A 16,129-nucleotide genomic window follows, 5' to 3' on the forward strand; every position below is an offset into this window, starting at 1 on the left:
GCTTGCATGCAGTTATATGCAAGGATAAAAAATACACTCCGCTTATAAAGATTATTACTCATCTTATCGTTGAAGTAAAGTTGACCTCATGCGCCTGGAGGTCAATTCAGTTGTGCAATGAGACTGCTACTTGCAGTGCCTACTGAAAGCATTCTGACCCCTTTGCTTTCTTTTTTACATTTTGTTAAGATGCAGTCTCGTGTTAAACCCAAGGTGACTCCAGACTGTAATTGCTGCCAAAAGTGCTTCAACAACTGAGTAAAGGATCTGAATAGTTGTGTCAATTAGATATTTCAGTCAGTCAGTCATCTTCCACCCTGCTATATCCTAACACAGGGTCACGGGGGTCTGCTGGAGCCAATCCCAGCCAGCACAGGGCGCAAGGCAGGAATAAATCCCCGGGAAGGGCGCCAGCCCACCGTAGATGAGATATTTCAACTTTTTTTATTTTTAATAAATTTGCAAAAATTTATAAAACCCTGTCTTGTTTTTTTTCATTCTAAGATATAGAGTGTTGCTTGATGTACAAAAAATGAATGAAAATGATTTTAGCATAATGCTGCAAAAAAAAAAGTCAATTAATGTGTGAAAAAGTCAATCAACAACATAAATTGGTCACTAAGGAAGAAAGTGTCAGGAAGGAAAACCTGCAGCCACGGTAGTCACCCAGGACTGGAGATGGACACCCTGATATACGTATATGGCATCGAAGAGCAGGAGAGAGGTCCCCTTTGGTGTTTCAAGCATGCAGTGTAGATACATCAGTTGAGGTGGGGGGATTAGAGTGTGAGGTGTCCATACAGATTTGACTAAGCATTTGAGAAACACCCCAAAAATGCACCCTGCCAAATCAATGTTGTTACCTGCAGAATGGTTTTAAGACTAACCCAGCTTGGTGGAGCACCAGCACATCTGGCAACCCTGCCTGCACGCACTTGTGCCTGTGTTTCATGTGTGCGGCCTAATGACAGAAAAAGGTGAGAACAAAGATGATGCAACCTATGAGAAAAATGTCAGGTGATCTCTTTTGAACATGTGTTCAAGCACACGGGCAAGTAAACATCATGCTGACTCAAATTCAGGTCAACTCAAAAGACACCCTTACTGTTCACATCTGACATCTACTCAGCTCTTGCATTAGGTAAAGGAAAGAACAATGAAACAGTTCTGTTGTACTATTGAAAGTTTGGGAGAGTGGACCAAAAATGGACAGTAGGAAAGAAAAGTGTTAAACGATCTCTAAAATGTTAAAAAAAACGGAAATCTTTCATGCACATATTGTATATTGGGGTTTTCTATAAACGTCTTTGTTTTCTTCTAGTGGTAGCAGCCGAAAGAAGACGTTGTTTTTTCGCAGTTTTTATACAGCAGTATGGTAAAAGGAAATTACGTAATTTATTGGGCAGGTCTATAGCGGCTTTTGAGTTGGATTTAGGAGGGTGGGGGGTTTGTATATCCTCACAAACCTGCATAAAATCTTTCTTACCTTTCAAGAGAAACATTTGACGCTTTTACGTACTATAGAAGGTACGTGATCAAAAGTCATGGAACCCGGCAAACAGAAATATCACGGAATGTAGTTTACTTTTAGATACCCAGTTAAAGCGCGCTCTTAACGGGAGGCATGGCACCTTCTCTTTCTTAGTTCCATTTGTCGTATTTCCATCACTGTTAATCTGACAGTCACGTGTCCAACATGGCGTATGGGCGCCTAGTTCAGCGCATGCGTATTTTCGTTATTTGAACGCGCGTTTGAATTTTGGTTGTATGGTACGGTTAGACGCAATTGGAGCAAGCTGATAAAATTCGTAGAAAGTATTAACCATCGATACAGTTAATCTCTTTACATTTTTGCTGGCTGGCGTCTACGTGATTTTGAAGTCACGAAGTCGTCGTTTTAGATGCTCGAGTAGGAATCCGCCGACTGCCCAGGAACGGTGAGCAGAGCCTGAGGGAAGGTAAAATTGGCAAGTTAGCAGTTAACCCGCTTCTTGCAAGCGAATTGCAGTTAGCGTAGCGTTTTTTCATCCCCACTGCGACAATAGTATTTTTCTAGGCATGCATAAAGATTTTACATTGTCGATTTGTTTTCTTAATTACAGACAAAACGAAACGCAAATATTTTGTTTAAGAAGGAAGAAGCTGATTCCACGTAAGTGTAGATTACGTATATTATTTGATATTTGGGTTTAACAGGCCGAAATGGCAATTATATCTCCCAAGTTGTATTGATCCTCGTACATATTAAAAATACACTTATGTAGTTATGTTAAAAAGTTATCTTTCGCATATCTGGGCATCTGTTTTGTTTCTGTACATATTTTCCTGTTTTATAAGGAATGATAGTGTTCGGGGCTGTCAAACAGTTCACAGACCGTTTCGCTGTGAATCTTTTTCACAACTTGCCCGTTGTTTTTGGCTTTTGGGACGGTTTTTGATAGAACCATAGCATTTAAATTTTGTTATACGAGATCAGTCATTATTCTAATTCCTGATACGGTCTGGGTCTGACCATCTGGTTTCTCCATAATTTGTGTGGCGTTTGCACTATTTCTACGTCTACGTGTGTGGTTTCTTTGGCAACACAATACTTTTCTTAGCGAAATTCAAGTTAGGTTAGCAGGCCCAGCGAAGTTCTTTTTAATATGCATTTACAATGGATATGCTCGTTATGCTGAAAGGGTAAGTTAGAGGAGACTTATTGGCATAAAACATTACAGTATATAATAATTAAATGCATTTTATGTGTCTAACTTGTAATATCTTAAACCATTAGTTTAATTGTGTCATATAAATACAATGGTTGTTTACTTTCTTAAATATGCCAAGTTTAAATATATGGTTGTGCCATAACCCACTTTGGCTGAGCAGGTTTTAACTTGATAGCGACATTCATCAAAAGTGTTACAAAACTCCAATATGATGTGAAGTGATAACAGTGACAAGGTTTGTAATTGACTTTTTAAATACAGTATTTAGAAGCAATTTTGAGAAAATAGGTGTTTCTGTAAAATTGTAAAACTCAAAAGGTCATTTTACAAATTAATATCCAGTATGTTATTTTCAGTTGAAGTCTATAGCAGCAGCAGCAGAGGAATTTCATTTTTTAAAAGAAAAGAAAAATATTAAAAATAGGTAAACTGTTCTCCTAGCTTTTACTGCCCAGCACCCAGACCCCTCATAGACCCAGTGATCATCAAAGGTGACTGTGTGCAGATGGTGCAGACCTATAAATATCTGGGAGTGCAGCTGGATGATAAATTAGACTGGACTGCCAATACTGATGCGCTGTGCAAGAAAGCACAAAGCCGGTTATACTTCCTTAGAAGGCTGGCTTCCTTCAACATCTGCAATAAGATGCTGCAGATGTTCTATCAAACAGTTGTGGCGAGCGCCCTCTTCTACGCAGTGGTGTGCTGGGGAGGCAGCATTAAGAGGAAAGACGCCTCACGCCTGGACAAACTGGTGAGGAAGGCAGGCTCTATTGTTGGCATGGAGCTGGACAGTTTAACATCTGTGGCAGAGCGAAGGGCGCTCAGCAGGCTCCTATCAATTATGGAGAATCCACTGCATCCACTAAATAATGTCATCTCCAGACAGAAGAGCAGCTTCAGCGACAGACTGCTGTCACTGTCCTGCTCCACTGACAGACTGAGGAGATCGTTCCTCCCCCAAACTATGCGACTCTTTAATTCCACCAGGGGGGGTAAACGTTAACATTTAACATTATACAAAGTTATTGTCTGTTTTTTTTTTTCACCTGTATTATTATCATTCTTTAATTTAATATTATTTATTGTATCAGTATGCTGCTGCTGAAGAATGTGAATTTCCCATTGGGATTAATAAAGTATCTATCTATCTATCTATCTGAATAAATGTACTGTGGTGTATTGAATGACTGAGGGAATAATTGTGATACCCAGTGTCGTTTTAGAAATCATACACGTGGGCCACACAATGATGTGCGTTTGACCGTTACTTGCTTTAGGATAGATTTTGTGATGAATTCATGATTAATTGAGAGATGTCGTTTGGTTAACTTATGACAAACTCAATGTGAATACAATGGTGAGGCAACTTTAGAGAAGTCTTCCGTGGTGGTTGTGTGACGGCTATCTCGCCCTTAATGTAACCAAAACAATGGAGGCTGTCATAGACCCAATGAGGCAGGAGGTAGATCATACTCCTTTTTACATCAGATTGAATGCCGTGGACAGGGTCAGAAGTTTGCATCCTCATACAGAACCCGCTCATCTCAGGGCCACAAAACACTGTAGAAGGTTGCAGGGTGGGCTTGGAATGTCACTAGTGTAAAGGTTCCTTCTGTTCTGGGCATACACAATACACATTTCCTTAGAAGAGTAACAGGCTTCTGAAAGATCTCTGCCTTTGTGCAGTTGCTTTCCTCACTCCTGTATTCTGGAAAATGAGACGGTGCCATTAACGTTTTTATCTAAAGGTTTGCTTTTAACCTTTTTATCTAAAGGTTTTAAGATTACTCAGCCTCCACATACGAGGGGGGACCCAAAAATAACCAGAAATATTTTTAAAACGTGTTTAATTAAATTTTCTGTAAAACTACAATTAGTCTCCTTCAAAGTACTCTCCATTGGCGGAAATACACTTATCTAACCGTTTGTTCCATTGTTCGAAACATTTTTTAAATTCGTCTGAAGTAATGCCCATTAATGCTCTGGTTGTTTCTTGTTTTACCTCTTCGACGTCAGCAAAACGCCTTCCTTTCAAGTCTTTTTTCATCCGAGGGAACAAAAAGAAATCACACGGAGCTATATCCAGTGAGTAGAGTGGGTGGTTCAGGGTTGTCATGCAACACTTTTTTCAAGAAGAAAACAAAATTTCACTGCCGCGCGTTGCTCACGATAATCGACCATCGTAAAAAAACGACGCTAGCACAAAACTACTTTTACAAAAAAATTCACTGAACACAAGCACAACCTTCCAGACTGATGGCACTTGGCAGACTGACTTGTGAGGAGTGTAACTAGATCGCCCTAGCGGCCCAACCACGTACTACAAGTACCAACCTAACAACAACAAAATTCTGGTTATTTTTGGGTCCCTCCTCGTATATGGACAAATTGTAGGCATTATTATGCATTGTTGTTTGAATGTTCACATACCATCTAATGTTGCTTTTAATGTATTATGCTATATTTAGTCTGTGTTCTTAGTATTGTAGTGGTGTCATTAGTCTCTTAGAGACATGCGAGTAAGAACTTGTACATACTGTATACAGTGAACCCTCGTTTATCACGGTTAATCCATTCCAGACTCTACCGCGATAAATGAATTTTCGCGAAGTAGGATTCTTTATTTGTAAATCGAATATTTTCGCAGTTAGAGTATAGAAAACCTATTTACGACCTTCTAAATACGTTTTTTAACATTATTAGAGCCCTCTAGACTTGAAATAACACCCTTTAGTCACCATTACACTCATATTACCCAATATATTAGACAAAATAAGAGAAAATAAGACATATTAGACGTTACAAATATTATTATTATTATTATTATTATTGTACTGTACATTTAATTACACACACACAGTTCTTACACACAACCACTAATCTATGAAGGCACGAGCTCAGTAGGAGAGTCTTCAGGTTGTAAGCTGGAGTGCTGATCGCACCCTCAGAGGACACAGACGCCCCTGGGAAAATCCCTGAAACAGCTGACAGTCTACCTTCACATTGCTCCTTACCCTTATTACTTGTGCTATAACGCGCGATAAACCTCTCATGCGGTACTCCGCTTACTTAAAAGTATTGTGCAGCTCCTCTCAGCTTTGGAATTGGTTGTTTTGTGTCTCTCTCTCTCTCTCTCTCTCTCTGACATTCTCTGCTCCTGGCGGAACAGTCATCTCTGACTTGTCATGGAGCACATTTAAACTTTTGAAAAGAGACAAATGTTTGTTTGCAGTGCTTTGAATAAAGTTTTTTTTTCTACAACCTCCTGTGTCTCTGTGCAAATCTGTGACCCAAGCGTGACAAGGTGGTGCAGTATCTTCAGCAGGTGCGTCGTTGTCGTCTTCTTCCGCTGAAGGAGTACTAGGAGTAGGCAGTGGATGTCTGGGTGCGCGGCTGAAGAACATCTTGATAGGCAGTTGCTGGCGCTGTCTTTTCATATGTGTGAGGAGGCTTTTGTAGGGTATTGCCATCTTTGATCATATCCAAGAGTTTCACCTTCTCCTGGATGGTAAGCATCTTCCTCCGGCGCTTAGTTTCATTGTCAGAAGGCTTAGAAAAAGCAGCACGTTTAGGAGCCATGGTGGGGCTTAGATAAAAGTTCTCAGAAAGCGCATATGTAGTGACGTAAGCGTGTATGAGAAAAAATCGCGATAGAGTGAAGCCGCGAAAGTCGAAGCGTGATATAGCGAGGGATCACTGTAGCTATACATTTTGATCTTGATCTTGTTAGAAGGGAATGCTTGTCAGTTCTGTTTCAGGGTGAAAGTTAAGCAAACTTTTCACCTGATGCATCTGCAGTTCTTTTTCACAAATGTTTTTCCTTCTCCAATAGAGGAAAAACATCAGTATTTGATGTTTTTAACCAGAACTATTGTTTATGTATCAGACATTAGACAAAATTATAACCCAAAGACTCTCCACTGCTAGTCACCATTGTGTGTTGATGTCCATGTGAGGAGTTAAAACATTTACATTAGTGAAACTTCATGAGGTGTCACAGTATGCTTTTCCCTTTTGTTAATAAATATGCAATTTACAGTATCTAAATCGCAACATAAATGTAATAAGTTTAATGTATTTTTAAAACATGTTAATAGTATAATGATGAGCATTAGATAGGAATGTACAATATACATAGACTATGGAATTTTTAATGAAATGGTACTAAGGCTGTCAAATTATTTCAAAATTTGGGTTTGAATACTTGTATTAAAAATATGTGACTATTCAAACATTTTCGAACATCTACCTGTACATTTAACTTTCCTTTGTTTTCATTTTTGCTTGCGGTACATCACATGGAGCACTTACAACTTGTGAACCGACACTTCTTCACAAAAAAGCACGGAGCACATATGACTTGTGAAGTGACGCTTCCCCACAAAAAAAGATTTTCTGTGCATGGAAAGTGACATGATCAATGAGAAAAGTGGAACCGAGACACTTCACATGCCTGCAATGTGTTTTGAAACACATACAAAATTACTAATGATTACTTAAACTTGTTAAATGCATGCAGTGCTCTAGTCCCCACACCCCACCCCTCCTCCTGACCTTTGCTCTGCTTTTTGCCTTTCCACTGTTGCAAATGATGTGAAGTCAGTGTCAGTATATTTTATGTAAGTTGTGGCATGGTGAGTGTGTTCATGTTTCACAAAAGGTGCTACTAAAAGTACTAAATGTTGCATTGTAAAGATCTTAAAGTGTCCATTATTATTTATTTGGCCTGCACTTTAACAGCAAATTAAAAATTGTGCCAGTTCAAAAAGTGCACAGCAAAAATTTAAAACAAATCGCAAGTATAGATATATAAAAAAAAAAAAAACTTATAAATCAAGAGTGTGGAGCAGACCAATTTGATAAGTTTGCAGAGGGGTACTGGTAGTCAAAGAGTAACATACAGGATTAAAATAAGCAGAATTATTTTCTCCTTTTACAGATTCAGCAAAATATAGCATCTGTAACCTTAATTTTTTCGGAATAAGCCTGCTGCCTTGAAAAGCTATGTTGGTTGAGATGACTGTCATTTTCTGACACTCAAAATATTGTTTTAAATGAAGATTTTAAAGCTGTTATAATAATAATAAAAGGCAATCAGAACAATAGCCATTTTTCCATTATGTTTAATGAGAAAGGAAACCAGCTTTTGTTTGCTACAATGGATGATGATAGCAGCAAATCATGGATCTCATGTTGAACAGGGTCAAGGAACTAAACAATACTTAAATGGTGCTGGAGAAGGCTTTAGAATGTGGTATTAGTATACCTTTTTACCAAAAAGCAATGTAGTGTGGTAGAAAAATTTGTTTTTTAAACGATGATACAAAGTAACAATTAACATTTGTAAAAATACTGATTGTGGAAGTGATTTGCAAAATACTCTAGACATGCTATGCTGCAATACTTTTATATCACAACTAGACATTAAGCCCGTTACAATAACTGGCGCTAGAACAGTAGTCCATAAACATTAGTAGGAACAGTCTATATTAAATGGCAAGGGACCTTTTACCTCATTAAATTTTTTCCGTAAAATGCCTGCAATTTTCTCTGACAGTAATACTGGCTTTGCTGTCCGTAATATGCGTTTAATTTTCTGTCACAACAGTGGGCAATCGGCAGATTCTCCCCAGCAACTGATGTAATGTGCGTGAAAATAAATCTACTTGTACTTTACACTTTACCGGGCCAAGCTTCTTAATCGCAAAACTGCCATCCTCAGAGTGAACATTTGCACAACAATGGGGAAGCTGGTCTCCGCGTCTCAGTACCCAATTAGATTTTTCGTGTTTTCTGTTTTAGGTCTTACCTCATTTACCAAAATCCGATTGGATCTGCCGCGCGATATTTTATAGGTCCCGCCCTCTCTGTCTTGTGTGATGCGTCAGGCGGCCTTTGAAGCAGCGCACCGTGCCCCGTGCATGCGCACTTCACCAGATGACACACACACACGGACACCTGGACGCACACAGGGATTTTATTAAAGAGGATGCAAAAATTAGTGGTAGGTTTAAGAAAGGATAAAAGGACTGTTCTTTTAAAATCAAATGTCAGCGTTTGCCTTTGAATAAGTTTTTTTTTTTTTTTTTATGTAGATTGAATTATTTTAAAATTGTGAATGATTATTCTGACAGTCCTAAAAAGTACACATTTTAGGTACAGTATACAGTGTTCTAATCTTGGTTGCTAACTGAATGATCTGCTGCATACATTCGTTCCTTCCATAAGGCATCACTAAGGCCGGTGAAATACTTAATGCTATGCCATGCATGTCCTTTGGCACGTACCTCATGTAAATCTGGAGGATTCCACCAGGTGGCAGGGCAAGATATCACGGCAAGAAAACATTTTCCTGTTTCACTGTGTTATGAGTTGAGGGAAGAAAGATGTTAAAGGTACAAATCTTTGCCTTCTGATGCTGTTGTGAAGGAGCAAAAAATAAATAAGACAGCAACAGCGACATAGTAGATGGTATGTGAGACTTTTAAGTGTATCGCTTCAGTGCGACGGGGAATATGCAACACCTGTTTTGCCTGGATGAAGAAAAGCACCATGAATGTTTACACGTCAGAATTTAAGATTGATGACTGGGTTCACCGCATCGAACTATTCATTAAACATCGAAGCACGCACATTGATCCTGTTGGAGCTGCAATTCTACTTGGTATCACACTGCATTATCTTGCAATGGCTGAATTCCCCACTTCTTCTCTAGGACATTTTCCACTGTGCATGGATGTATCTGTCTCGGATTTGCTTCTATTTCATCTGGCACATCTCTCTATTATATAAAAAAAATCCTGGGACGAGACGCGACTTTTTCAAAGAGATACTTTCAAGTCCCACGAGACGAGACTTTGTGCCAAGAGATTTAACCACGCCCGGGGCCGGAAATAAAAGACAAAAGAGAATATGACAAAGTAGAACGTCATAAAGTGGTTCGAAAACGTTGGCACGATACACATGCAGAGCATGTTCGAGATAATGAAAGTGCTAAAATTCAAAAGTCTCCAAAAAATAATAGTAAAGATCGCATTAGCCCAAACAAATGGAAATTATTACTTGGTGAAATAATGGAACAGCGAAAAGAGGTCGAATATATTGTTTGGATTTAAACTTTTAAGTCGGAGACTTGTAGATTGTCTAGTTCGTGTTGCCATCAGGGAAAAGTAGTGTTTCTTCCCAATGAAGAGGCATATCTGCGAGAATTAATAGATTTGTTGTTTGGTGAAAGTGAAATCCACATACGCGAAGGGCAGAGACGTGAAGTGGCTGGTTTGTAGTGCAGGCCGGGGGGTTGGCAAGCAAAGTGAGCATGGGGCAAAGCCCCCTAGTTTTCCATATAAACTTTCAAAGAGCTGGTGATTTAAATTCAATTTTGTATATAGTAGAGATGTTGAAATCATTATTTGATATTGTAATCATTGTCTTGAGTATTGAATTACTGTTATGAAGACGTGCAACTGAGAATTTTACTGTTATATGTACATGTGACAAATGTGAATAAGAAGCTAAGTTTATTAGAGTAACTGACTATTAGTGTTTAAATTAGCACCTGAATTTAATTTCTTGATGAAGTGGTACCCTCCTATGTAACAAGAAATATATTGTGTTCTATAGACTTGGGGGACAGTGTCAGAATTTGTTTTAGAGATGATAGTTAATCATATATTAACTAGGTGGCTTTGCCCTCTGCTCGCTTTGCTTGCCAAGATTCCCCCCCCCCATTCTGCGCTATACGTCATTGTGAAGAGGGGGGCTGAACGTACCCCAAGGAGATGCAGCTGCTCCTCTGAAACCCCTCTTAAACGGTGCTATAAAGCGAAACAGTTTTTTTTTTTTTTAAATAACCTCTTCTTTGCTCAATCAGCTGCTGGCTTGCTGCTGCTGCTGCAGTGCTGCGTGATCTGCATCTTGTGCGGCGATTCGAATGTTTAAAAGCCAGTACATCAGCTCTCCTTTTGTCTCACTGCTTTGTCTCTCTTCTCCCCCAGACATCCTCAAACATTATTCGATTTCTTTTCACTGTTCCGTTATTTCACCGAGTAATATTTTCCGTTTGTTTGCACTAATGCGATCTTTACTATAATTTTTTTGAGACTTTCGAATTTTCCTACTTCCATCATCTCTAACCTGCACTGCATATGTATTGTGCCAATGTTTTTGAATTCTTTGACGTTCTACTTTGTCATCTCTTCTTTGTCTTTTTCTGGTCCCGGGTGTGGTTAAATCTCTTGGCACAAAGTCTAGCCTCACAGGACATGAAAGTGTTTTTCTGAGAAACTCTCGTCTCTCTGAACAGGTCTCATCCCAAGATTTTTTATATAATGGAGGGATTTATCATTATTTTTAACTGAAAAGTAACACTCATTTATTTGTATCAAAATTGTAATCCTAAGGAAGTATTTATGGTGCTCAAACCAATAAAAACAGATTATGTTTAGGGTACTTCCATTTACAGCCCCGTAAATTTGCATTTGCACAGAAGACCATTCAAATCAAATTTGTTGATAAAACACTTGTTAAGTATCTGACATACGCTGTTATACGATTTTTATTTTTATCTTTATGTTCAGGAATAAATGAGCTGATAAATAACAGTTAATGAAAAGTAATGTCTGGCTTTGTCTTTTTTTTTTTTTTTTTTTTTTCCCTCCCTGTTTTCACAGTACAATTTGATCTAGAACAGGAATGGCTATACCTCAAATAATAATTGATTAATGAAATATGTACATCACCCAATGGCAAATGAAATCTGTTTTTGTATTTGAGTGTATGTCTTTGATAATACTTTATCGAAAGGTGAAGTATTTTCAGTTTGGTAAGAAAAGATATCTTTAGGATATTAATAAATTTTTTAATGCTTTAGTTGCCTCACATTTTTATGCAATCGTTTTGTTCACCCCACTGAATTAAAGCTGAAAGTCTGCACTTCAACTGCATCTGAGTTGTTTCATTTAAAATTCATTGTGGTAATGTACAGAACCAAAATTAGAAAAAAGTTGTCTCTGTCCAAATATTTATGGACCTAACTGTGTATTTGTGTGTGTATACTGTATGTATATATATGTGTGTGTGTGTAATATATTATATATATTTTTGGTGATAGAAATACATTACTGCTATCTTTGTCAGACAGAGTACAGCTACATACTTTTTAGTACTCTCTGATATCAGTACCATTGATACGAGACTAAAGACTGGAATATAGTATTTATTATTTCTTGTCAGTTTCACTGTTAACATCCAATACAAGATTCGTAACTTGGAATAAAATCATTCAAATTTGTAGGGTACATTCCATAGACCAGTCTTTGCTGTGCCAAAACAAACTCTGCCACTGCCAGCTATGAGTGTATAGGCAACACTGGAAGGGCTTGGGACTCCAGCGTCATCAGTGTCCTTTATTATTATGTCCTTTATCTCATTTTTGGTATTGTCACAAACCAAAATATGCACGCACTGTTTCAGGCTGGCCCAAGTGCCAAAGTATTTTCTGAAATGCATTTACTGTGGCTTGGCCTGTATGGGAGCATCGAAACTGCTTTGCATGCTGCATAACCCTCTGGTGAGTGAATTTCTCATCTATCCACTGTACAGTTAAGCTGAGGATAGACACGAGAGACACTTCTGCTCCAAACGTCAGTGGTAAAGCTGAAGTTGTTATGTAATACAATGAAGTGTTGACATACTTCATTATCAAGAACCGAGAGCGGTTGGTTATGAAGAACAATATGTTGGGCACAAGTTTTTCACTGCCTTCATTTAATTGTTTGACATTTATGTCCTTGCTTGAGACTGCTGTAGTGTTGGTTGTTGCTGCTGCTAGAGGCAAGTTTGTCAAGCTCAATCTTATGTTTCCTTTTGAGATGTTTAATTAGGTTACATGTGTTGTTTTCATACCTCCTCTTGAGGCTTCGGTTTTCATCGTTAATTTGAAAGAACTTACTACAGACGTTTTGTGTTCAGTTTTTTACTCCCTAATGCTCATACAATCACTTAATCATGCTAATAGTATCAGTTCTAGGCATTTTTTACAAATACATGAGCACTTTATCTGACCCAAACCTGATTCCAGTATCTGTATCATTACATCCCTGATTGATGAACCACAAGAAGACAATCAAGCTCATTTGCTAATTGCTAAATGAAGTTGTCTCCATATCTCATGCTGATATACATTACATTGTGAAAGCTAAGAGAATGGCTTAGTCTTCTGCTTAAGACTAAAAATGTTTAATTCCCTGAGACTTGAAGAGTAGGGCATCCACGTTAGCATTGTAGTTCTAGGTTGCACCTGGTTGCTGAGAATCTTGCATCAAAGTAAACCTTTCAATTCTTTTGCTTCTAGTAACACAGTATCCTCTATCTTGAATTTTTAAATTTAGTATTTATTTTGCTTACAAGTAGCACTTTTCTACCTTTTTTTTGTTTCACAACTTTTTGCTATCCCTGTGATGTTGGTATCAAAATGATCCAAGCTCAGACTGCTGTAAAAACTGTGTTGTAAACTAAGATGGAAACACATTCTCAGTTTTACTTGCTAGAACCTTTTCCAACGTTCAGCAGGGTCACAGTCTGATGCTTCACAACCCCTACCCCCCCTTGGGGAAATATTGAAGGAATGGTTGGTGTAATATTTTAGGTAGAGATTTCTGTAAAGAACTTGGTCTTTTTTCTGCATGTGCTCTCTTAATTACCTGATGAATATCTTGCCACGAGAGACCCAAATGTTTCAGTTTTATATTTATGGGTTCTATAATAAATAATTTTACTGTTTCTGGCAAAGTAGTAATATGATATACACTCACCGGCCACTTTATTAGACACACCTTGCTAGTACTGGGTTGGATCCCCATTTGCCTTCAGAACTGCTGTAATTGTTCATGGCATAGATTCAACATGGTGTTGGAAACATTCCTCAGGGATTTTGGTTCATATTGATACGACAGCATCATGCAGTTGCTGAAGATTTATCAGCTACACATCCATGATGTCAATCCTTCGTTCCACCACATCCCAAAGGTGCTCAATTGGATTGAGATCTGACAACTGTGGAGGCCATTTGAGTCCAGTGAAATCATTGTCATGTTCAAGAAACCAATTTGAGATGGTTTGATCTTTGTGACATGGCGCGTTATCCTGCTGGAAGTTGCCATCAGAAGATAGGTACACTGTGGCCATAAAGGGATGGATATGGTCAGCAACAATACTCGGGTAGGCCGAGGCATTTAAACGATACTCGATTGGGGCCCAAAGTGTGCCAAGAAAATATCCCCCACACCATTACACCATCACCTACCTGAGCTGTTCATATAAAGCAGGTTGGATTCATGCTTTCACGTTGTTGACACCAGATTATGACCCTGCCATTCAAATTTTAAAGCAGAAATCAAACCAGGAGATGTTGTTTTCAGCCTTCTGTTATCAAATTTAGGAGCGCCTGTGTGAATTGTAGCATCTGTTGCCTGTTCTTAGCTGACCGGAGTGGCACCTGGTGTGGTCTCCTGCTGCTGTAGCCCATCTGCTACAAGGTATGATGTGTTGATGCTCTTCTGCATACCTTGGTTTTAACGAGTGGTTATTTCAGTTACTGTTGCCTTTCTATAAGCTTGAACCATTCCGGCTATTCTCCTTTGACATCAAAAAGGCATTTTTGTCCATAGAACTGCTGCTTACTGGATATTTTCTCTTTTTCGGACCATTCTCTGAACCCTAGAGATGGTTGGGCGTAAAAATCCCAGTAGATGAACAGGTTCTGAAATACTCAGACCTGCCCAACTGGCATCCACAACCATGCCACATTCAAAGTCACTTAAATCACCTTTCCTTCCCATTCTTATGCTCGGTCTGAACTTTAGCAGGTTATCTTGACATTGTCTGCATGCCTAAATACATTGAGTTGCTCCTATGTGATTGGCTTATTAGATAATATTATTTATGTAGTGCTTTGGTCAAGGCCCTTCGGTATTTGCATTATCAAGCAATTGAACAGGTATACCTAATAAACTGGCCGGTAAGTGTATATCTTCAGTAGGACTCTCTCTTTAAATTCCTTTGTTGATGTGGAGTACTTTATAGTCCCACAGTATATTTTTAAGTAGCAAAAAGCTGACCTTAATATATTTATCAGCCTGTAATTCTGAAAGGAATCATTTTTAGTTGTTTAAGCTAAGAGATATTCAAAGCTGACTTGTAAAAAAACTTGTGTTATAGAAAAAAATAAAGTCCCATTATTCTTAAATGCTAGAATAGTATCTCTGTATTTCTTGTGGCACACATTTCCTCCATTTATTAAATATATTTTGCCTTCCTCCAAAAGTGCAGTTATAACTGTTGTTTTTTTTGTCTTTGGCTGAAAGGTAAGGTGCATTTTTAGTCATTGTCCAAACTTGATGTGGTGAAAATGTAACATTAAGTCAGCCTGCTAAAAATATTAATATTTTTAAATGAACATACACAGGCTTGGTCCGCAAAAGAAATAAAATCCTGTAGTACTTCTTTATACTCCCTGCTCTGCTCTCCAATAAATACAAGTTATCGCAAATATACTAATAACCCAATTGTGCTTTACTCACTTAGAATATGGAACCAAATTAGAAAGCATTTTAAGATGGAAAATCTTTTATCGGTGGCACCTCTGCAAGAAAACCACCTCTTTCAACCCTCGCAAACATATCCAGTTTTTAATACCTGGAAAAGTTTTGGGATTAAAATGCTCAGAGATCTTCATATAGACAACATATTTGCATCTTTTGAACAATTACGTTCAAAATTCAACCTCCCAGCTACACATTTCTTTCACTATCTTCAAATTAGAAATTTTGTTAAACAGAAATTGCCCGATTTTCCCCACCTTGCACCCTCCACAATGCTGGAAAAAATACTGCTCAATGCCAAGGGATTAAACACCATTTCCGCATTATATAAAATCCTATTTAGAGCCCTACCTTTCAAAGATCCAAGAGGACATTGGGAAGAAGATCTCTTAATCAATATATCAGAAAAGGAGTGGAAGGTAGCAAAGCAGAGAATTCACTCGAGCTCCATATGCGCAAAGCACAGAATTATTCAACTAAAAGTTATGTATCGAGCTCATCTCTCTCGCTTAAAACTGTCCAAAATGTTTCCAGGGCAAGATCCAACCTGCGAACGCTGCAACCAAGCTCCTGCCTCACTGGATCACATGTTCTGGGCCTGCACCAAATTAACATCATTTTGGACAAAAATTTTTAAGTGCCTTTCAGACAGCCTTGGGGTCACAATCCCTCCTAACCCATTAACAGCTGTGTTTGTTGTTCTTCCAGACGGACTTGAAGTGGAAAAGGACAAGCAAACGGTGATTGCATTCACTACACTTTTGGCACGCAGACTCATTCTGTTAAATTGGAAGAATCCTAACTCTCCTCTGATAA

General features: G+C 38.4%; 1 protein-coding gene across 3 annotated transcripts in view; it reads left to right on the plus strand.

Moving 5' to 3' along the window:
* The first annotated feature begins 1,754 nt into the window (after positions 1-1,754).
* The window catches only part of atf7ip (activating transcription factor 7 interacting protein), a 180,254-nt gene continuing 165,879 nt past the window's right edge, over positions 1,755-16,129 (plus strand). Inside the window, exons 1-2 of one of the 3 annotated variants that reach the window (XM_028815375.2) lie at positions 1,755-1,958; positions 2,103-2,152. The gene's annotated coding sequence lies outside the window, so the exon portion shown is untranslated. The remainder of the gene's footprint in view (positions 1,959-2,102; positions 2,153-16,129) is intronic. The other 2 variants (XM_028815373.2, XM_028815378.2) reach the window with 2 other exon arrangements.

The sequence above is a fragment of the Erpetoichthys calabaricus genome, chromosome 12 (assembly GCF_900747795.2).
Source record: "Erpetoichthys calabaricus chromosome 12, fErpCal1.3, whole genome shotgun sequence".
NCBI lineage: Eukaryota > Metazoa > Chordata > Cladistia > Polypteriformes > Polypteridae > Erpetoichthys > Erpetoichthys calabaricus.